A 15,587-nucleotide genomic window follows, 5' to 3' on the forward strand; every position below is an offset into this window, starting at 1 on the left:
ATAATACGTGGTATAAAACGCTTGTGTGAGAGAGCCCTTACAGGGCTGAAAGAATACACTAGGCACATAGTTTATGAGTCCAGTACATGGGGCAGCGTATAAAGAGGACAGATCCGCTTTTAAAGATAAATGTTTATAGCTGTTTTAGTACCATTTATGGGTTGTCTGCCATCTGCGCTCCTTCTTCCTCTCATGTGATTCTTCTAATGCAGTTTCACATACAACCCTGTAACCTACATTTTCCATTATGCCTCTGGCTTTGCAGAGAGGGTGTGGTCAGTCTCCTCCCTACACTGCACTTGTCCTATCTATAGTAGTCCATGATAGATCATAGTAACATAGTGTGTAAGGCTGAAAAAGACACATGTTCATCTAGTTCAGCCTATTAACCCCCAATGTTGATCCAGAGGAAGGGAAAAAATGAGGTAGAAGCCAGTTTTCCTCATTTTAGGGGGAAAAAATTCCTTCCTGACTCCAATCTTGCACTCAGGCCAACAGAACCCCTTGAGAAAGCAGGTGGTGAAGCGCACGTCGGTGCTCAGGAACGCACTACTGGTATATCTGTACTCCTGCTTTTTCTTTATGCGTATTGGATTGAATGTTTACAGGGTGGAATTTAGCTCTGCCCCCAGCCCTCCTATTGCAAACAGTGGCGAGGGGCGGAGAAGGGGTGGGAGCTCAGTGTACTATCTCCCGTCCCACCTCCTCCCCTTGCAGAGAGGGGCAGCGTATATCGGCACGTCTGAATAAGCCCTAAAACGGAGAACTGAGTACCCATTTATTTGCATTGGCGCCTTCAGACTTGCGTTTTTCACGTTTTTACATTTAAAAAAAAATTTGCAGCATGTCCTGTTTTGTTCTGTATTACGGCCCAAAATAGCCAATCACAGTCAATGGGACTGCGCAAATCCTGCATGCGTATTAACTGTGCATTTGAACGTAAAATCAATGGAAACTGCTTGCTTTTTTTGGCGAGCGTGAAGAATGCCAAAAAAAAACCCCACAACCAGAGCCAGATGAAAACTTCATACGCTTGTATGAATAATCCCTTAGAAGAGTTTTCAAAATTCCATTCATACAGTGCAGTCAGGATTTTTGGATTTTGTCATGCCCTTTCCACATTAAGGATTTTCTGTTGTTTTTTCCCCCTGTTATATGTTTACATTTACATGTATTAAAGTGGGGCGTTGTTGTGTTTCCCCATACAGTGGGTGGCCAGGAGCGCCACTGTTCTGGGAATGTAAAACCAGTGCTGCAGCCCCTTCATTATAAGGATTGGCGGACAAACACCCTCCAATCATAAAGGGATGCCATATCCTGGCGATAAGGGTGCATTCCCACGAACGTATATCGGCTCTGTTTTCACGTCGAGCCGATATACGTTGTCCTCGTGTGCAGGGGGGGGAGGATGGAAGAGCCAGGAGCAGGAACTGAGCTCCCGCCCCCTCTCTGCCTCCTCTCTCTGTCCCTCTGCACAATTTGCAATGGGGAGAGGTGGGCCATGGGTGGGGCTAATTCTCTGAATTTAGCCCCGCCCCCGCCTCTGCCCATTGCAAATAGTGCAGAGGGGCAGAGAGGAGGCAGAGAGGGGGCGGGAGCTCAGTTCCTGCTCCTGGCTCTTCCATCCCCCCCCCCCCCTGCACACGAGGACAACGTATATCGGCTCGGCGTGAAAACCGAGCCAATATACATTCGTCTGAATGCAGTCTAAATGAATGAAATGAAAAATGCCATTAATTACCAATTATGTCGAAAATAATATATTTTTACTCTCTAAGTTGCTGCTGGAGACATAATATAAGGAGCACATCTTACTTCACTGTAATTCCAAAATTTTCTAGTTTACATTGTTCTTCTTGTGAATGGTCAAGTATTCTTGTTCTTAAGTAGTTTCCACAAAGTTGATCTTACTCATAATTAGTTTTATTCTATTTAATTTCCCTTTTAATCTATAGCATAAAACCCAACAAATAAGGATCTTGATGAGGCTTTCCCCAGCTGGTCAGCACACAAATTGCATTCAACCTTGAAAAGAGATTGAGTGTTCTTTCACACGGGCGACAGCGATTTTACGTTTGCCCGCCAGCAACATTAAAATGTGTGAACAGGCGCACAAAGCTAACGTTTGTGCGCCCGTTCAGACAGCCATGGACCAGCGCATATACGCCGAGCCCACTATGCTGTTGGGCAGGGGGAGACAGTTTAGCTCTGTTGAGCTGTCTCCCCCTTCCCTCCCTGGCTCTCAGCAAGGGGAGGAGGTGGGATGGGGTGGGAGCTAGTGCGCTAAGTTCCCAGCCAGCAATGGGAGGGGGCAGGAGCTTACCAACTAGCCCCTCCCCCTCCCATTGCAAACAACCAGCAAGGGACGGAGAGGAGGAGAGAAAGGGTAAGGAATTTAGCAATCATGCTGCTAAACTCCCTCCCACCTCCCCTCTCCGGCAGCTGTCGTATTTCATCCGGGAAAGATAGTTCCAGGACTATCTTTCCTGCCCATCGTAAAAGCACTATATTGGCCGACTGGGCTCTTTTACGCCGTGGGAATACGCCTGTGTGATCTGATGCATTGGAATCCAATGCATCAGATGGTAGCATATATCGGCCGGACTTGAAAACGGCAGCTGATATACGCTTGTGTGAATAATCCCTCAGGTAAATAGAGGAAGAGGGATAGTTACAAGGGGAGGGGGAAACAGACAAATGACAGGAAGGTACAGGATGCAAGGTAAAGAGCTTTGGCGTGAGCTGAAACATAGGCCTTACCAAAACTTGGAGTAGCAGAAAGCACTTGCTCAGGGCTCTTTCACATGAGCTCTTTCTATATCAGCCCGTTTTCATGGCCGGCCAATATACGCTGTCCATCTGATGCATTAGTTTACAATACATCAGTTCAGATGGGTATTTTGCCACTGCATAAAAAGGCCTGGCTGGCCAAGATAGCGCGTAAGGTGAGCATTTCAGCCGGGCGATTTTATTTCGTCCAGGAAAGATAGTTCAGGAATTATCTTCCTGGCCGGAATGCGGCTGCTGCCATAGACTCCTATGGGGGCCTATGGGAGCTGCCAGAGAAGGGAGGTGGGAGTTTGGCAGCGTGTCCGCTAAACTCCTACCCCTTCCCTCCTCCTCTCCGCCCCTTGCAATGGGAGGGGGTGAGACGGGGCAGGAGCTAGTTGCGGAGCTCCTGCCCGGCCCCTCCAATTGTTGGCAGCCGACAAGGGAAAGAGAGGGGGCAGGAGCTTTGCACACTAGCTCCCGCCCCATCCACTTGCCAAGAGTCGGTATGTTATCTTGGGCTCGGCGTATGCTCGCCAGATCCTGGCCGTCTGAACGGACGCACAAACGGGAGGTGCAGACTTGACTTGGTCACGGCTGCCTCTCGTTCATGTGATTTTCGGTTGCGCTGTTGCCGTGACACGGCCGACCAAACATCACCTACGCTCGTGTGAAACAGCGCTCACAATGTAAAATCTTATATAAATTACCCTGATTATTGAATTACAAGGTCACCCCATGATCACAGAGATCCCTTGCTATAATAGCCAGGGTCAGAGAAAACTCTGATCCCTGTCATTTAACTCCCTAGATGCGCAGTCAGTAGTGACCATAGCATCTAGGTGGTTAAACAGATTGAGGAAGCTCCCCTGTCTCCATTGACCGTCAGCAAATGCAATCGCAGAATACTGATAGGTAACCTTGGCAGCCAGAGACCTAGGAAAGACCCCCAGGCATGCCACAGCTGAATAACTATTAGGCCGACCCTTCAGCACCACCTAATAGACTGCTTTGCAGTTTTAGATTCACTGGGAATAATTCTTTGCTATAAACAGTATCGCAAAGATCACATTGTGACGTCTCTAGTGGGTCTAAATAGATAACAAATTTATAAGAATTTTAATAAAAATGACAGTTAAAAGGTTTTATTTTGTAAAAGTGACATATGTGATATCACTGCATTCATCATGACCTGTAAAATTTCCACCATATGTCACGGTACAAAAACTACTAAACTAAGACCAACACTACCAAAAACAGCACTGCATGAGGGCCAAATAATCCCGCCGCACCATGATTACATATTAGCACCACATAGTGATTAGTAACATAATACTGATATTGAATAAAGACCACTACAAAGATCAATAATAACACTATACCAGGGTCAAATAATACCCACAGACTGTGAACATATAATACCACCATAGTGTTACTGCAAAAAAAAAAAAAAACACTTAACAAAGAGTATTGTTACCTCTACACAGTTCTACCTCTGACTATATGCGTAAATACTGTATGTTATATCCAGTGATCACAGATGACATCCTCTTACTGGAGTTTTTCACTTTTACTTTTCTTCTTCATCTGACCTAGACCACCATGACAACTTCTTCCAGTCAAACCTTGCCTCTGCTGAATCTGACCCATAGACATCTTTGATTCCTGAATTTTCCAGTGACTTGGCTTTGTTTTCCAAATGTCTACATAACCTCTCTATCCATAGTTCCCCAGCTAGTAATAATGTCACCCATGGTGGCCCACACAATAATAGTACCTCCTTTTTGTGCTCCTGTAAGTGCCAGTTTTAGGGCTAATGCCCACGGCCGGAATTTCACAGCGTTACACCACAGCTATTAGGTTCTGTCCGCAGCACCCTTGCAAGCACCAAAGCCTTTTCAATCTTTACATCTGAGCATGCTCCTATAAGCGCTCAGAATGCCTTACTATATATAGCAGCTGTTCAGAGTACCACCGGCTTTAACTCCCATTAACTTCAATGGGAGAAACCTGTAGTTCTTAGTAAAAACAGGATTGCGCTTACATATAATAATTAAAGAGGCTGTGGCACTTACAAGAGGGCTGTGGATCTTTCAATTAGCTGATCATGGGGACATGAGCAGCGGGCCCCACCTATCACATATAACCTTTTAAACGCTTTTGCCTCCCCTAAAAAATGGAATAAAAGTGATTAAAAAAGCTGTTTGTATCTCAAAAAATAAGCCCTCACAGAGCTCCATCCATGAAAAAATAAAAAAGTTATGGGACTTTGAATGCAATGATGTAAAAAAAAAAAAAAATATATATATATATATATATATATATATATATATATATATATATATATATATCCAAAAAAAACAATAAGAACCAAGTTACAAAAATAAAATAAATCCCTATTTGTATAAAAAAATTAAAATTCTGAAAAACCCACATATTTGGTATCATCATATCCATAGCGACTTGTACAATGAATTGAATGCTGCCATCCAATAGGTGGCACTGCAGAGGTATTTTTCCATCTCCCTTATTTGCTTGAACACATACTATTTATGTTTTAAAAAGTTATGGGACTTAATAATTTAAAAACTTAATGGTGAAAACCATAAAAAAAACACAAAGGAACTAAAATATGGAGGCAAAATACTTATTATGTTTATTTTGCCTCCCTAAAATAATGCAATAAAAATGATTAAAAAAAGGTACGTTCCCCAAAATATTACCAATGAAAACTGCAGCTCATCACACAAAACACAAGCACATGCAGAGCTCCGTCCATGGAAAAATAAAGCATTCATGGGACTTTGAATGCAACAATGTAAAAAAAAGGGTCTTTATTGTGCAAAACTGAAAAAACCTTAAAAAATGGTGTTGTTATAATTGTACCACCCCGCAGAAAAAATATGTTATGTCACTATGCGGCATGATTAAGAGCTTTTTTACACAAGCGTGTATCGGCCGAGTTTTCACGGCCGGCCGATATATGCTTCCATCTGAGTCCAAACTTTCCCTCTCCCTCACCGGCTCTCTTCTCCACTCCAAACAAACAAACGAAATGTAGTGGCAGCATAAAGCAAAAAAATATTTTTAAAAATTGAAAAGCTTTATTAATCCATGATCTTTAAAAACAGATAAGCAAGATACGTTTCGGCCAGATGTGGCCTTTCTCAAGTTTGAGGTTCGGACTCCTGTTGCGGCTTACATTGCTTCCACCTCAATTATGTAGGAGCTAATTGAGTGCCACTGTAACTCTCCATTTGTATGTCTCTCCTCCACTCTGGCGTTTGCAATGGGAGGGGGTGAGGCAGGGGTGGAGCTAAGCTCAGCTCTGCCCCGCTCACTCCCATTGCTGGCTGTGGACAAGGGGCGGGTAGAGGGGGGAGCTTAGCTCTGCCCCCGTCCCGCCAGCATCTATTGCAAACCGCTTGAAGGGGAGAAGAGAGACCAGTGAGAGAGAGGGAAGGGAGGGACTGCTCAGATAGAAATATATATCGGCTGGCCATGAAAATGCCGGCCGATATACACTCGTTTAAATAAGCCCTCACACTGTAAAAAAAAAAGACAAAATTTATGTTTTTTCTCCCTGCCCTCTAAAAAAATTAATATGTTTTACAATATATTACAGTTACCCCAAAATGGTACCAATAATAACTACAGTTCGCAATGTAAAAAACAAGCCCTCATACGGTCATGTCAACGTTATGGCTTTTGAAAAGTGAAGAAGAACATCCCCCCAAAAATTATTGTGCCCTTATGGCCAAAATAGGCTGTGTCCTTAAGGGGTTAATGATGAAGACATCTGATGACATCTTATCATAGGGATCTTGACTGTTTTTAGCTCTGTACTAGTTGTTATCTACTGTACATTACTTGTATTTTAGATGACTTATTTCCGTAATATACCACTTAAAGTGGTGCAATAATCAAAGTTCCAAAGAACAGAAGCGTGGCCATCATGTTGCCTCACCGACAGGTCATACGATCTTCCTAGCAAGGACGCTCACACAAAACATATTGCAAAGTCAGGATGTATTAGTTAGGCACGACAGAAGATGGAATGTAAACATGGAAGCGCTCCCGCCGGTTACCCAATCTGTAGCACTACACTGCAGCTGCGGGTGTTTACAACAAAATTTACATGCAAAACAACAATTTATACAACACAATAAAAAATGAAACTTTCCATGCCGAGTTTCCACTAGTCACCGGATATGACTTTCCAATGTCGTATTCTCCCAGTAGCGATTTATTTCTCAATATTTTAGTAAAATAAATGGCCAGGATGACACCATTGCTGGAGCAGAGGGCAGTACAACAAGCATTAGACCCAATATATCCGTGGGCAGCCCATTTATTTGAATGGGACAATGTAATGCTTCATATCTCCTGATACTGCAGGGATACTGAAAACGTGTTTCCAGGTTCACCCACAGATAAGTGAACACTGGGGATTCCAGCTATGGGAGACAGTGATCAGGGTGTTTTTGATGGGCCCTGCTCACAAAATTATTTATGTTTTTATTTATAGATTTAAAATCGAAATAGTTCACATTGAGTTTTATTTACTGCTTATATTGAATGCAGCATCTAAAAAACAACAGTAGTTTCAAGATTAGACTTTGTGACTAAGGTCTAATAATTGTACATAAAGTTGTTCTGCTTGCTGCTGCCCATTGAAGGCATCGAACAACAGGCCAAAAACTGATGGATATGGCTTCATACAGTTTGCAATAACTGTGCCGTGCCCCCAAAACCACAATGGTTTTTTTTACTTTGAATAAGATTTTTTAAAACTACATTGTTCTTCGACTTTACAAGTCACTGGTGAGACCAGCTATTGCAAACAGCAGAAAGAGGTTTATGTGTCCAAAATAAAATACAAGGCAACAAAATATAGTTTAATTGTTTTAGATTGTATTTTAATGGTATCTAAATCATGATGGGGAGGTATGTTGAGGTTGTATGCCATATGTGGCCATATGTTAGGGCATGTAGCCTGAAATGCATAGACTTTAGCTTCCATCTGTCTGCTGGTCTTCTTGTTCATAGCTGTGTGGATGCTATATACCATGAGGCTTTTTATGCTGCATTGAATAAAGAATGGATGTTTTATCTACACATCATGATGGATCTTTCTTTTCCCTTTATTGCATTTCTTGGATTCTTTGGATTCTAGCTTAGTTGAAGTGAGCAAGCTCAATCTCCGCTTTTCTTTAAACCGGCTGTTCTACTCTGCAGTAAATAGAAGTTATGTAAATAGTGTAGCACATCAACCTACACTGTTTCTGTAACGTCAGGGATATTGAAACAGCATAATTCACTGTACTACACTGTTCACATAACTTCTTTTCACTTCTATGGAAGTTACGGAAATAGCGTACAACAGTCTGCCTGGCTATTTCCATAACCACGGCCATCTTGGGTGAGCTGGGATGGGGTTTGGGAACAATTAAGGAGGTAAATGCAGGGGTCAGGGTCAAACCTTTGGGTGAGGGAGAGAGTGGGGAACAAAATGGTGGGTCAGGATGGCTCTACCGTCTTCTTTCATCACATCCCAAAACACGGTCTGCCCTGGCAGCACGTGAGGTGGAAAGCTAGCAGTTGCGCCAGCAGAGAAATGATAGCTTAACTGTTCACGTGATGCCAGTTCTCCTTTTCCAGTAACGGGTCGACGTAACCAATTAAATAGTCCACAGTGAAAACCGGAGGCACACGGTTTTTACTTGATATTTCCAACTTTGATTTTCCAAGTACATAACTGCAACAGTCTCAAGTACAATATTACTGGCACCTTTTCTTTTCACCATCTTCCAACACACTTGCGTTAGACAGACAGTCCTTTCCCGAGATACCGGTGTCATCAGTCCCAGTTATCTGATGCGTCGTTTTGGGGAGAGCCCTCCTGACATGGAGAGACAAACATGAACAGTCCTCTCTCACTCTTCACGCCCTTTCCTCGCTGACCTAGCAACATTTAAGGGGCAAAACACTCCCGTCAGACTTGTCCTATGATTTACAGTAGCAGTATCAGTACTGTCCCTCTACTCCGTAGTTAAGCAGGGGAGTGTGTAGCATTCTCCAACGACTCCTACTCCAAGAACTGATGCTTACCTCAGGTCCCCTGAGGGAATGCATCTCAAAGCTGAATGAGACGAGTCCATGCCTAACCCAGACGGAAGCGTCAGAGCCTCAGCCTCCTGCTCACACGTCTCCCTTCAATGACTATATGTTTCCTTCTCTTCTTGCCAACTAAACTCTGCCCCCAACCACTCCACCAATCACATCACACACAGCAGGAGAAACCCATATGAACACCACCAAGACTGGTGACACTAACACAAGACATTGACCTCAAAAGGTCACCTCCAATGACATAAAAACCAACAAGCACATAGACACAAACACAAAAAAATGCTCAAGGACAAATCCATATGGGTGGACAAGTACAGAACTAAAGGGTTCCTAACTCTAGGGCAACTACATAGGCAGGTGTCTCAAAGGTGAGACTCGCATTTATCAGGCATGCATGGCACAGTCTCTGGATATATCATGGGCGTATCCCTTTAAACATGATTACTGTTGAATGCGCAATCGTTTAGGTACCAGCTAGGGTTAGGGCCCTGGTTTGCCTTCTTAGTATTCACCCTTGAGTTTGTGGAGCATGCAAGTTTTATCTATGTGCATAACATTCATATATATTTATGGTTGTAGCAAATCATTGTGCTTGAAAGTAGAAAAACATTTATTATTTATTGGCATTTTGTTAAATTAAAAATTTTACACCCTGTCTCCTTAGTTTGGCATTAGTGGCCATCTACGCTATCCTTCAGCCCAGCCCTGCATTTCATAAGAGTCTGAAGATAAAGCTAGTTTCTTCCACTCTCAAGTATGGACCTGAAAAAGTGGCCGGTGGGCAATCAAAACATCCAGTGGGTTCCATGCTCCCTTAGGGCTAATGCCCACGAACGGATTTTCACGTAAATTCGTGGCAGAATTCCGCTGCTAATAGGTTTTATTGAACCTAAATGCTCAATGCGCACGTGCATGATTCTGCCGCGGATTTCCGCTGCGGGAAAAAAAATCACACATGTTCTAATTCACCACGTTTTTCCACCATGGGAGGTCTCCATTAATATAGTATTAATGGAGACCTCAGGATTACTGCAGCGGAATTACGCGATTGCTAGCGGGCACTCGCATTTTTAATCGCCATACTCCAGCGGCGGAAATCTACGGGCGTATCCCGCTCTGTCCGTGGGCATGAGGTCTTAGGGATCCTATTCAAATGTCCAAAATACCCCTTTATCTATGTTGTGTAATCCCGAAGACACCAACCTGTAGCCCCAGAATGCAAAGATGCCAACCCGTAGCCCCAGAATGCAAAGACGCCAACCCGTAGCCCCAGAATGCAAAGACGCCAACCTGTAGCCCAAGAATGCAAAGACGCCAACCCGTAACCCTAGATTGCAAAGACTTAACCCGTCGCCCCAGAATGCAAAGACACCAACCCGTAGCCCCAGAATGCAAAGACACCAACCCAAAACCCCAGAATGCTTTTTCGTGGTAGTTCTCTAGTGCTGTTTTGAACATCTTCTACCAACCTCTTATTCATAGTAGACATAAGGATTAATTTGAATGTGAATTTATTACATTTGCAAAATGATCCACCAGGCTTCCTGATGATCCATGTCTCTTTCAGTAATATTACTTCTGGACTGACATCATTTACATTTGCTTTTCTTAAGAAAACAAAAGTATTTCCCCAATTTCATCATGCGGAGTGAAACTTCCTTGTCTTTTCAGCCTCCAGCATTTTTATGTCATAAATGAATTTTAAGCGGGTTGTCAAAGAGACTCGTAGAAACACACTAGGCAGTAATTTTGGCAGTTTGTTTGCACAGCACTCTCTAAGTTAAAATGTCCCTACATTTTTAGGACAAAATTGTGTCCCCAGGACCAGAGGAGGGTGGGAATGTATTACCTGTTGTTCTTCTCAATTTTTCTTCTGACCAGCTGGTAAAAGGTCCAGTTTTTATCCATCCAAGATGTCCGATGCGTCTTTAGACTACCTAATCCCCATAACTGCATTGATAGTGTTAGACTGCCAATTCACTATAACTGCTCTCTGATTGGCCAGTGCTGCTCATGTTATCAGTACTGGCCAATCATAGAGCAGTGCACAGTGTGCATTAGGTAGTAAAAAAAATTGCTGCGGCCATTTTTGAAAGAGGAAACATGGCTCCAAACTGCAGAAGCGGAGGGGTGGCAGAGAAGAACAAATGCAAGTTATATACGCCCCTCCCCCTCATGTCCCAGGACAGAATATTTTCCCAAAACTGAAGGGTCAATAAAGTATATGATGCAAATATTTTATACTTAGTGCATATTAATGCTGGGATCAGACCTCAAGAGAGCTGTGCATAAGTGAATGCCAACAAACAGCAATGAACTAAAGCAACCTTTTAATAAAACAGCCCGAATTCCTCCAAATGATGTGAGAGACTGATAAGGTTATAGAAAGCAATTACTTCAAAATTTTGCTGCTAAAGGTGGTTCTACAAGTTATTGTTTCATGGGGTGCGCTTAATTTTTCACACACTGCTTCTGCATTTTGGCCTAGTTTTTGTTAAAAATAATAATGACAGTGTGTAATCTGCTATGTCATTTTGTTCATCTGACATTGTAATTACCTAATTTTAAGGGCTCCTTCACATGAGTATATGCATAAAAACGCTTGAATCAGCTCAATGTATTTGCACAGTGAATGAATTCAGACAATGTAAATTTGCACACATATTGGCGCAAAATACTGTAATTTTTGTGTACGCAGGGCTAGTTCACACTTGCAAACGACACACCCCCTTGGTGGTTTAAAAGGCTATTTAGCTAAATGAGGTCCATATTCTTCTTTTCCTCGCAGTTTTGCGTAGCATATTGCCCATTTGTGCACCTCAAATAGACTTCTAGGGGGTTTTTGATGCGCAAATATGCACAAAAATAGAGCATGCTGCGTGCAAAAAAGAGTAATGAGAATGAACCCATTCAAATCATTGCTTTCTATTCTCTGCTTATTGCACGCCTTAAGACCTTCAAAAGATCAGATATTTTTTTATTATGCGTAAAACCATAGAATTTAAAAAGGGCGTACTTAGTTTTTCTCATGCCTTTATGACTTTTTCACATAGCTGTATTTGCAGCTGCTGTTTTTTGCATTTAGGATATATAGCTCAAAACAAGTTTAGGCTTACCAGAAGACACATATCTTCAGTGAACAAAGGCTCCAGGCATAAAAAAGGTCAAACATAGATACATACTCATAAACAAATACACAACAAAAATCTTGGAAGTGCAAAAGACACCACAGTGCACCCATAACAACAGAGAAAACAGAGAAGCTTCTGCATTCTGTTCTTGCTGTTCTTTATGTTTGGGCAGCTGTGCATCACCTGCCGGCCGGCACCAGGTATTCACCAGGTGTGGAATCAGAGAAGATGTATAACTTTACTCTTATCTATATATTAATGCCCATTACAGCACTTTGCATTTTTTCTATAGATACGAAGTTTATATATCTTTGCAATTTTATGTTTTTGTGGCATTTCTGAAAGGTCTAGAGCCTGCAGCAAAATTCCTTTTTTTAGCGGTTAGCGAATACTTCACATATCAAGCATAACTAGAAAACATACAACACATAATACAGTTGCCATAATTCTGGCCATAAATTTGTAGTTTACAGTGACATCCCTTCACAACTATATTCATTTTTCTAATAGCAAACTTATAGATTCTGGCTGACACCAGTTTTTTAAAGGAATGACCAGAATAAAGGGAAATAGTGTCATCAGTACATGAGCATTAGGGCACCCACCCACTGGCAATTTTTTTTTCTTTGCGTTTTGCGTTTTTTCTCAAGAGCAATTAGAATTGAATGTGCTCCTGTCCACTGGCGTTTTTTTTTTTTGGTCCGTTGCGATTTTTAACATAGGAACTGTCAGTTGCATATGTGTCCTTATTTTTCTCCTAATGCACCCATGAATGTCAATGGAAATGAATGGAAAAGGCGCAAAAAGCCGCGAAAATGCCGCGAAAAAGCCGCAAAAAACGCCGCGAAAAACGCGTGGAAAACGCGCCGAAAACGCTGCGTTTTTCACGCACGAAAATTGCAAACGCCAGTGGGTGGGCGCCCTTAAACTGAGGGCTGGAAATGCCAATGACACGGGCAACAACAAGTTCCAATATTCTGTGGCAAACAGTTGTATTGTAGGGTGCAGCATGTGCTATTGAGGGACAGTGCTAGACTACACATATACTGTAAATACACTCTTTGAATTAAAAATGTAAATGTCGCTCCTAAAAGGAATTGTCGTTTTGCTTCTAACTTGGCATGCAGTTACATCTCAGACAGATATGCCAATGGTTAGAGCTGTGGCGTGATTAAATAAACGGTCTTGCCAACCTTGGACTATACAAAGGCTCTGAGAGGCTCCTTGTGTGTAGTGACCTCTTTTCCCACTTGTGTACAGCTTGTTGATCACTAGATGCCTCTACGACGCAGAGAAGAGATTTTGCCCAGTGAACAGTTTGAGAGGGGCGCATTATTGGAATGTGAAAAGCTGGATGGTCGTATCAAAACAATTGGCCGTCAACTGGGCTGTTCTAATACAAGATATTACATCTTGTATCCAAGCTGGAGGCAGTTCAACAGGGTACTAGAGCCTCCATGTCCATCTGTATCACATCTTGTATCCAAGCTAGAGGTGGTACAACAGGATACTATAGGATTCATGCCTGACTGTATCACATTTTGTATCCAAGCTAGAAGCAGTAAAACAGGCTACTAGAGCCTCTATGCCTGCCCGTATCACATCTTGTATCCAAGTTAGAAGCAGCCCAACAGGGCACTAGAGCCTCCATGCCCACTTGTATCACATCTTGTATCCAAGCTAAAAACAGTACAACAGGGTACTATAATCTCCATGCCTGCCCATATTGCATCTTGTATCCAAGCTAGAGATGGTACAACATGGTACTAGAGCCTCCCTTCAAAGAGTTAGATTTCTGCAATATATGATCCTTTTGCTATGATAATGTAATCACTTACTTATATCGACATTACAATCACACAGAGAAAGTTTCATTTGATTCTAACAACTCCTTCTAGGGGAGGGATTGTTTTTTTTACCATGAGTGTATATACCAGTGGCTGACACGCACCACCGTCGGCCACTCACCACGTTAGTGAATACTGGCAGGGGCCACGGCTCCCCTGCCACTATTTACTCAGCTGCGCTGCTAGCGGCGCTGATCCTGGTGCACACTGTGACGTCAGTGTGCAGCCGGGATCCTCCTACCCCCTCCTCTGACGTCCCCTCTTAGGTTCCGCGGGAGCAGAGGGGAGGAAGCGTCCGGCAGCACACGCTGATGTCACAGTGTGCACCTGGGATCAGCAACAGCAGTAGCACCGAGCACAGGAGCAGCAACACTTCCACAAGGAGGGGGGAAGTATATGGGTCTCAGGGGGGCACTACTCCTACTGGGGCCGCTGTGGGATGTCACTATTACTACTGAGACCGCTGTGGGATGTCACTATTACTACTGGGGCCGCTGTAGGATGTCACTATTAATACTGGGTCCACTGTGGGATGTCACTATTACTACTAGGGGCCACTGTGGGATGTCACTACTACTATTGGAGCCACTGTGAAATGTCACTATTATTACTGGGGCCGCTGTGGGGAGTCACTATTACTTCTGGGGACTGCTGTGGGTGTACTATTACTACTGGGGCCATTGTAGGATGTCACTATTACTACTGGGGCCACTTTGGGATGTCACTATTACTATTGGGGCCACTGTGGCATGTCACTATCACTACTGGGGCCACTGTGGGGTGTCAATATTACTACTGGGGGCCGCTGTGGGGTGTCACTATTATCGCTGAGGCCGATGTGGGATGTCACTATTACTACTGGGGACTGCTGTGGGGTTTCACTATTACTACCGGGGGCCGCTGTGGAGTGTCACTATTACTACTGGGGGCTGCTTCTGGGGGTCACTATTACTGCTGGGGCCACTGTGGGGTTCACTGTTACCGCTGGGGCCGCCGTGGTTGTCACTGTTACTGCTAGGGGCCACTGTGGGGGGGGTCTCTATTACCGCTGGGGCTGACGTTAGAGTCACTCTCACTGCTGGGGTATGTTTACACGTGGCGGAAATGCTGCAGAATATCCGTGGCAAATTCTGCAGCTTTTTTTGTATCCAAAAAGCTGTCAAACTCTGCACCCTGTCTATTTTGAAGCGGCCCGGTCTTTTTTATAATGACGGAGGTAAAAATCATACGGCCTGATAAGCCCCGCCCCTGATGTGTTGGTGCTTTGCTATAAATAAGTAGGTTTTAGGTTGCAGTTTGGGCACTCAGTTTCTAAAAGGTTCGCCATCACTGGTTAATAGTTGATCCAAAGGAGTAAAGGAATAAACACGCTTCAGCAGTCATCTATCTGAATTGTGGCAACTCCTGTTCATGTAGCTTGGGCCACAAAAATATTTTTCAAGTAAAGGCCCTCACTCATAAACTATTAGCCAAAGTCAAGAGCGCTTACAGACAGTGTCTCTTGCTTTGGAGGACCCAGCACTTATTTGTATCACATGGACAGCCTATTGATTGTCGGGTGCTTTATTTCCCCTGTTGGGGTGCAGCTGCACAATTGAACTTTTGGTGACAGGTTTCCTAATTCGTTCCACCTAGGACCTCAGGAGACACAGAGCAGACAACCCCTTTAAGTATAGGTAGACATTTTCTGACTACCAATTTTGATGTG

The sequence above is a fragment of the Eleutherodactylus coqui genome, chromosome 7 (assembly GCF_035609145.1).
Source record: "Eleutherodactylus coqui strain aEleCoq1 chromosome 7, aEleCoq1.hap1, whole genome shotgun sequence".
In the NCBI taxonomy this organism is placed as follows: domain Eukaryota; kingdom Metazoa; phylum Chordata; class Amphibia; order Anura; family Eleutherodactylidae; genus Eleutherodactylus; species Eleutherodactylus coqui.